The sequence below is a fragment of the Ostrea edulis genome, chromosome 7 (assembly GCF_947568905.1).
Source record: "Ostrea edulis chromosome 7, xbOstEdul1.1, whole genome shotgun sequence".
Taxonomy (NCBI): domain Eukaryota; kingdom Metazoa; phylum Mollusca; class Bivalvia; order Ostreida; family Ostreidae; genus Ostrea; species Ostrea edulis.
This window is the reverse complement of record NC_079170.1, coordinates 60,351,086-60,359,973: the sequence shown is the minus strand read 5'-3', so window position 1 is coordinate 60,359,973 and position 8,888 is coordinate 60,351,086. Positions and strand designations below refer to the sequence as shown.

Here is an 8,888-nt window from a genome sequence, read left to right as displayed (position 1 = left end):
TACCAAATTATAAGACAACCTCCCTCTAACAGGTACCAGATTATAAAGCACTCTCCTTCTAACAGGTACCATATTATAAAGCACTCTCCCTCTAACAGGTACCAGATTATAAAGCACTCTCCCTCTAACAGGTACCAGCTTATAAGGCAACCTCCCTCTAACAGGTACCAACTATTAAAGCACTCTCCCTGTAACAGGTACCAACTTATAAAGCACTCTCCCTCTAACAGGTACCAGATTATAAAGCACTCTCCCTCTAACAGGTACCAGATTATAAAGCACTCTCCCTCTAACAGGTATCAACTTATAAGGCAACCTCCCTCTAACAGGTACCAACTAATAAAGCACTCTCCCTCTAACAGGTACCAACTTATAAAGCACTCTCCCTCTAACAGGTACCAACTAATAAAGCACTCTCCCTCTAACAGGTACCAACTAATAAAGCACTCTCCCTCTAACAGGTACCAATTTATAAGGCAACCTCCCTCTAACAGGTACCAACTAATAAAGCACTATCCCTCTAACAGGTACCATATTATAAAGCACTCTCCCTCTAACAGGTACCAGATTATAAAGCACTCTCCCTCTAACAGGTACCAGATTATAAAGCACTCTCCCTCTAACAGGTACCAGATTATAAAGCACTCTCCCTCAAACAGGTACCAGATTATAAAGCACTCTCCCTCTAACAGGTACCAGATTATAAACACTCTCCCTCTAACAGGTACCAACTAATAAAGCACTCTCCCTCTAACAGGTACCATCTTATAAGGCAACCTCCCTCTAACAGGTACCAGATTATAAATGGAGGATATTTTATAATCTGGTACATGTTGGAGGAAGTGTGCTTTGTAAGTTGGTACCTGTTAGAGGGAGGGTACTTTATAGAATCTGATACCTGTTAGAGGGAGGGTGCTTTATAAGTTGGTACCTGTTAGAGGGAGAGTGCTTTATTAGTTGGTACCTGTTAGAGGGAGAGTGCCTTATAAGTTGGTACCTGTTAGAGGGAGGGTGCTTTATAATCTGGTATCTGTTAGAGGGAAGATCTTTATGATTTGATGATAAAGCATTTTATCTCAAAGAGGTACCAAGTTATACAGCACCCTAACTCTAACAGGAAGCAGTGTATGCTAGGACTAAAATAATTATAGCTTCTCCCAAAGTAGAACTTCTATTGTGCTTATCAAAAACAATCATTGTCAATAGTACAGTGTACTTGGGATCAACTGGACTTGTTACACTACAGAAATCATGGAATACACTGTTTCCATGTTGTACCTGTTTGGTTGTGAATTCCAGATGATGTTCAACAACTTGTTCAACACCTTGTTTGAAATGAAAAGACTTGTAAAGTTTACAAATTTATTATAGCACAAGTCAATATTGTTTTAGAGTAGCTGATAACAAGTAATAAGTTTTCCAATAAAAATAAATGAGTATAAGCAGAAAAGGTTACATAGGGTGTTTTTCTGATGCCATTTCTAGAATAAAGTGCACCGCCACGGCACATGATACGCCCGTCACATATTGTTAACAGTATAGATTGTACCCATTAAAACATTTTTTTTATATTACCTTAATTAAATGTCACAGTGACCTTAAAGTAGGATGCGACACACCTTCTACCTAAGATGCATTAGTTGACCAATTTTGGTGATTCTAGGCCTAATAGTTTTCAAGTTATGAGCCGGACAAGTTTTTGCCATATATGGCCATATCTTCTTAATGAAAAGTCACAGTGACCTGGTTTTAATGTGCGACACACCTTCTACCCAAGATGTATCTACAGACAAAGTTTGATGATTCTAGGCCTTGTAGTATTTAAGTTACGGGTCAGACACGAAAAAGCTAACAGACGGACGGACAGACGGATATCTTCTTAATGAAAAGTCACAGTGACCTGGTTTTAATGTGCGACACACCTTCTACCCAAGATGCATCTACAGACAAAGTTTGATGATTCTAGGCCTTGTAGTATTTAAGTTACGGGTCGGACACGAAAAAGCTAACAGACGGACGGACATGAACGCCATACCATAATACGTCCCGTCTTAAGACGGGCGTATAAAAAGGCTTTAAATAGTATCAGCCATCATCAGGCTGTCACATACTTTCTTTCCATGAATAAAAGCTCCTAAACTTAAAAGTGACAGGAGGCCGGTAGATAGACAACTAGAGCTCTGCGGAAAATATTTCCCCAAAATTTACCATGATCAACAATCTGTAAATATTCTAAAACACCAAAGAAGTTATTTACAAAGACCCTAGTTTCAAAACTGTGAGAGGAGTTAAAAGGTCAAACCGTCATTTATTTAATACATATATATTTCCTCAAAAACTGACTCGGTTAAACCTGTAATTTTCAAAAAAAAAAAAAAAAAAATTAAACAAAAATCAAAATCATAGCCACATACACATTTTCCATACCCATACAAATACAAATACTCTGCAGAATAAGGTTCTCAGTTGAATATTGGGAGAAATTAGACAAATCATGTACTTTCTATGTAATGTTTCCTCAAAATACTCAGTTCAAGAATCTGTAATTTTCTCAAACAAGGTTTTCCTATTAAGTGAACCTACAACCTTGACCTTAAAAAACAATAAGCATCTTCCTTTTATGGTGATCAAATGTACCAAGTTGTAAGATTCTGGAGCTTACGGTTCAGTCTGTATCCCATCTTACAAGGTCCGGACAGACAACACCATACCATAATATGTCCAGTCTCTGACGGGCAAGTACCATAATAAGAAAATCTAAAGTTATGACCCTAACAATCTTTCACAAACTATAAAACATGAGGTGTTTGTAAAACATATAAGCCCCCATGGTGCAAAATTGAAAAGGGTTATACACATGCATAATTTGATTGATAGTAGTGTCATCAATTCGAAATATTGAGCAAACAATATCTTCCTGTGTCAGGAGTGGATTGACCAAGTGACCTAAAAATCAATAGGGGTCATCTACTCCTTATGCTGTACCAGGTTTGGTGTCAATCAAGCAAATAATTCTTAAAACATAAGAGACAATATATTACTATGTCCAGTTTACCCCTTGACTTTTGACCATGTGACCTCAAATCTACTCCTTGAGATGTACCAGTGTACCAAGTTTGATGTCTGTCAAGCAAAGGGTTCTCAAGATATTGAGCAGGCAGTGTCTTCCTATGTCCAGAGTAGATTGACCCTTGACATTTCGACCAGAAAAACAATTGGGGTCCTCTTCTTTTCATAACCAACCCACATATGAAATATATTACGATCAAGTGAATGGTTCTTAAGATATTAAGCGGACAACATGTGGTCTACCGACCGACCAACAGGTGCAAACCAATATGCCCCTCTTCTTTGAATGGGGGCATAAATATAGTGTTATAACACTAAAAGGCTTCCATACATCTAAAAGTAACATAGGACAAGGCTAACTATAGAAACATTGAGATAGCCTAAACACTTAAACTTTGAAAAAGTAATATCTGATACTACCCTGAACCAAGTAAATTGACTCTGCTAAGGTATTTACATATTATAATGTAAAATCTAAATTGTTCCCTAACTCAATGTTATGTTCATTTCCTACTCTATGTAAAAGATAAGAGGCGAACACGAAATTCATGTGAAAAGTACAAACCTTAGAGTTCTTTAACCTAGCAGAGTGAGTAAATCTGAGTCACCTCCTTATATAGGGCTGACAAAATCAATGGGATACTAAATATAAATGCTCAATCTGATAACCCAGGATTAAGCCTCTTGGCCAATGAAATTGCAGAAAACAAATTATGTTCAGGAAGACTGGCAAAATGGCAGGTATAATGAATTACATAGCACAGTGAAAGGTAAACATGTGAAACATTAAGATATTTCCTTTATAAAATCTTAAATGTAAAGTTTGAAAAGGTTGCATGTATAGTACAATGTATGCCAGTGGATTTGAAAATGACCTGAATCAATGCTCTTTCTATTTGGTACAAAACAGATATAGTTATGATTAATCATTATATCATTGGGTAAAGGCGGCAGTCTGCTTCCCTTAAGGATGTATTCTAAACAGTGGATGCAATCAAAATCTCTGCCTCCACAAACATAATATCTTTGAAGTATTGGATGTGTGTGTTCATATTCTGTCCAATCCTGTAACATGAAAAACAAGACATAATCTTATTGGCTCATCCTAAATTTAGTATCCTATCAAAGTTTAACTAGTAAATTGCATTCTTCTATTGTGTTATCGAGTATATAAGCTCAAACACAGTATTTATCAAGTTTCTCTGAATAATTAGAATTTATCCTACCATCTCCTACCATTATCTTTTTCCTTTAAATATTGAATATATTAGACAGAAAATAAAATCATAAAAACTTTATATATCACACAATGCGAAGTCAATATAAAATTACTGGTAAAGAAAGTTCAACTCTTTGACACAAGTATGATGGAAAATTAAAGATAACGGTGATAATGTTTCGAGGATTGTTTTCATCTCTCAAACAAAATACATGTAGAATTTCAGATTGAAAATAGAAGCAATGTTAACTATTTGAAATGACCATATGGAATTTGTGCACCACAAAGATGAACTTACATAATGGATTTTAGCCTAAACAGCCCAAATTCTTCCAAAACCAATGCACACAGTTCTAAACTACCCTGGATGAAAAAATGAAAGAAAAAAAGATTTATATATATATATGTCTGTTCTTAATGTTTGAATATCTTCACACAAATAAAAGATATAGGTTAACAAAGAGGCCCATGGGCCACATCGCTCACCTGAGTCACTTTGGCCCATATCTGAATACTTTCCATATATATTTCCATGTAAAACCTTAGTCCCTATTATGGCCCAAACTACCCTTTGCATACTTGAATCTACACTATGTCAGAAAGCTTTCATGTAAATGTCAATTTCTTTGGCCCAATGGTTCTTGAGAAGAAGATTTTTAAAGCTTTCTCCTATATTTGTATGTAAAACTTTGACCCCCCCCCACTTGTGGCCCCATCCTACCCCCAGGGGCCATGATTTAAACAAACTTGAATCTGCACTACGTCAGGAAGCTTTCAGGTAAATTTCAGCTCTTCTGGCCCAGTGGTTCTGGAGAAGAAGTCGAAAATGTGAAAAGTTTAACAGACAGACGGACAGACAGACAGACGACGGACAAAAATGATCAGAAAAGCTCACTTGAGCTTTCAGCTCAGGTGAGCTACAAACTTGAATCTGCACTAGGTCAGGAATCTTTAATGATAATTTCAGGTCCTCTGGCCCAGTGGTTCTTGAGAAGATTTTTAAATGACCCCACCCTAATTTTGTGATTATCTGCCCTTTGTGCCAAGTTTTGGTTGAAATTGGCTCAGTGGTTCTGGAGAAGAAGATGAAAATGTGAAAAGTTTATGCCGACGACAGACAACTAACAAATTTTACTCAGAAAAGCACATTTGAGCCTGAGAAATTTTTTTTTAGAACTTACTGGCAAAATCTCGGTGCCCTGTAAATGTGATTTCTTACATCCTTATTGGTGGGGTAAAAGCATCTGTTAAATTCTGAGATGGTGTTCCCTGGTGAAATAGTATCCTTTACAAACAGACGGAAATGTCTTTTTGTTTCATCAACGCTTTGTGTCCTGCCCTCGTGTACAAGTAAATGTATTTTTGATATAATAGTCTCATCTACTGGCTGGCTTAATCCTGGAAACTAAGAAAACATTCTAAATGAATACATGTAATTATATAGGGGGATTTGAAACAAAATGTATGCCTCTCTTGCTGAACTTTGCCAACAGAATTTAAGTTTTACAATTTTCATTTATGTATATTGAAAGTTTGATGCCTGTGACATTTGGGAATTACTGACATAGCATAATTTTAGGGATTGTAGCATTGGTGAGAAACACTGCACTGCCACCGGTCTCTAATTTATGAATGGGCTTGTAAATTTTTCAGTTAAAGTTTATAATCTGCTTGGACTACTTGTCTGGCAATATATACAGGGTTCGAAATTAATGTATGCCCGTCACTCCGTGACTGGTTAAAAGTCTGGCTGACTGACTGACATTTGTTTTAGTCAGTCAGATGAGTTAATTTTCTAAAGCATCATTTTGGAAAATATACTTATGAAAGAAGTAGGTACAGTTTCTAAAGTCATTTGGCCCAAAATATCGATGATTTCACTTGGAGCTCAAACCCTGGCATTCAAATAAGGAATGGATTAGCAAACCCAAAATCTGCTCAGTTTGATCAGCAAAATGATTTGTGTCATATGACGTGAGCTAGAAGTTGGCATAAAATTGCAAAAATGCCATTTTCAATGAAAATATCCACAAATTCAGGTGGTTTTCTTATCAGAAAACATACAGCGCATGCGTCGAGCAAATTCATATTTAAGTACGGTATGTTTTTCATCTTAAATTAATACACAATATATATCATTTTTATTTTGCTCGACAAATGCGCACATCTTTTCCTGAGCAATAATCTGTATGACATTTGACAGTTTTCAGGCTTATTTGAAAACAAGATGTGTTTGTGAAACACAAATGCCCCAGATAATGGCCAATTCCAAAGATGGTCAAGGTCACAAGGGCAAATATCGTGGTACCAGTAGAAAGATCTTGTCAAAAGAAATCATCATGTATAATACGAAAGCTCTAATATTTACCATTTAGAAGTTATGACCAATGTAAAAAAAATTAAAAGTAAGTTAAATGTCAAGGTCAAAAGGTTTAATACCAACGGAAAGGTCTTGTCACAAGGAACACTCATGTGAAATATCAAAGCTCTATCACTTATTGTTCAAACGTTATTAGCAAGGTTAAAGTTTTCAAAAAGTAGGTCAAACTCCAAGGTCAAGGGGTCAAAAATGTTGGTACCCACGGAAAGGTCTTGTCACAAGGAATACTCATGTGAAATATCAAAGCTCTATCATTTACTGTTCAAAAGTTATTAGCAAGGTTAAAGTTTCAGACAGAATGGCAGAATTACAGAATGACAGACAGGACAAAAAAAATATGCCCCCCGATCTTCGATCTCGGGGGCATAAAAAGGCAGGAAAAGTCATAATGCTGTCCAATTAGAAATATCATTCTGGTTTTGTTGACATAGTATACCTGGCATATATTTTACTTTCTTAAAACGCTTATTAAGGTTAATTCCAGACACATTTTATTGAGAGAAAATTTTTGGGCCTTTTTATGTATACAATCGTACCTTGTTCTTGACACATTTGGCATGCTTCGATCTGTAGACCTATCAGACAAATCCGAGTTGTAAATATAAATCCCACATTTTAGTGTTACAATATTGTTTAAGACATATTGAGCTAAATTTCATTTTAATAACATTAATGAAATGTGTTTAAATATTTCTGGAAAACTCTATTGGACTAGTAAATTTTTCAGCGGACTGGTTGAAATTATACCCCATCAGTCCGGCTGGACTGGTGACATAAAAAGTTAGCTTCAAGCCCTGTATATAGGGAGTAAAAGATGCTTCATTTACCTCCCCTACTAGATGCTTTCTGTGATCTACTGGATCTGGTAAAAACAATGAATCTCCACTTTCTTCTGAATGCTTTCCTTGGCCAACTTCTCACAGAGGAGCTTTGATATTGTTTTCCTTTTCCAGATAGAGTCCGTTTCTTGAATCTGAAGACAAATATGACACCATTTTAACTTGTCTCAGTAGTCCTCATAAATTCCAGTAATTAATTCATCACTAAATGTTTTAACCTCGAATTGAAAATGATTTCATATTTGAGTCTTCGCAGGGGTTTTCCTACCATTTTCAAACTGGGTCCAGAAAGCCTTTTCTCACATTATCACCAGTGTGAGATCGACTTTACCCATGTGAGACAGCCATGTGAGATTTTTCTGTCTCACACTGCTGCGACGTCATTTGATTGTGACGTCATATATTTTCTAAGATTTACGTTACACGGTGAAGATTTACGTTACACGGTGAAGCAAAAATATTTTGCATTGTTATCTTTAAATTTTAATGTATATAGCTTTCTGTTGGACAACCTTGGGTTTTTTAGTTTACACTTACAGTGTAAACCATTTTCGGATACGCTCTTTCTGCCTATCTAATTAGTTTTTGCATCGAAGTTCAAATGAGGATTTTGATAATTTAGAATTTTCTCAAAGCTCCTAAATTTATGCACTAAACTGTAGGTAAAATGTGAGAAAAATAATCCTTCATTATTAACTCGTGTGGGGTAGGGAAATTCCACCTCTGGAACAAGATTCGCTGTCTAGGACTCGGCAAAGCCTCGTCCTAGACTGCGAATCTTGTCCCCTCGGTGGAATTTCCCTATCCCACACTCGTACTAATGAAGGATTCTATTAGTCTTGAAACACAAGCTTAGTATAACATGAACCCAATCATTACAATGACTAATGTTTCAAATTTATTTATATTAACAGTCCTTGACCAGTCGAATTTGATCAATATTTTCATTAGTTTGTCACTATGAAGATACCGTAATTTTCCAACTCAGTCTCAGATAGACATACACGGAAAAAATTTGTGGCTGGATCGGGAATTGAACCTAGGGACCTCTGTGCAAGATTTTACCAGTTGGTGCCATGACCACTCTTGTCCTGCCAGGGGTGAAATGAATCTGGGTTGTGTGTCTTCGACGGCAAAGACAAATTAAAGGGAGGAATTTAGTAGTTAGGGCTACACGGACCGTGGATATCGACCTGGATAGCTCAGTGGTTAGAGCACCTGACTAGTAATGCAGGGATCCTAGGTTCGACTCCTCGTCCAGCCAAATATTTTCTCCTCCCCTATACTGCATTCCGTGACGTAACTTGCGCAGTGTTAAGTTTATACGTGTATCAAATTAAAAATCTAGGCCCACTGGCCTTCATTGTGGAATGAATAGTAG

General features: G+C 36.5%; 1 long non-coding RNA gene across 3 annotated transcripts in view; it reads right to left on the bottom strand.

Moving 5' to 3' along the window:
* Window positions 1-1,348: 1,348 nt before the first annotated feature.
* LOC125659412 (uncharacterized) overlaps window positions 1,349-8,888 on the bottom strand; it is a 10,649-nt gene continuing 3,109 nt past the window's right edge. For 2 of the 3 annotated variants that reach the window (XR_008797141.1, XR_008797143.1), the window contains exons 2-5: window positions 7,496-7,641; window positions 5,470-5,693; window positions 4,587-4,651; window positions 1,349-4,134 (exon numbers count right to left, since the gene is read on the bottom strand). This is a non-coding gene — a long non-coding RNA (uncharacterized LOC125659412). Of the gene's footprint in view, window positions 4,135-4,586; window positions 4,652-5,469; window positions 5,694-7,204; window positions 7,244-7,495; window positions 7,642-8,888 lie in introns of all 3 variants that reach the window. The other variant, XR_008797142.1, reaches the window with a different exon arrangement.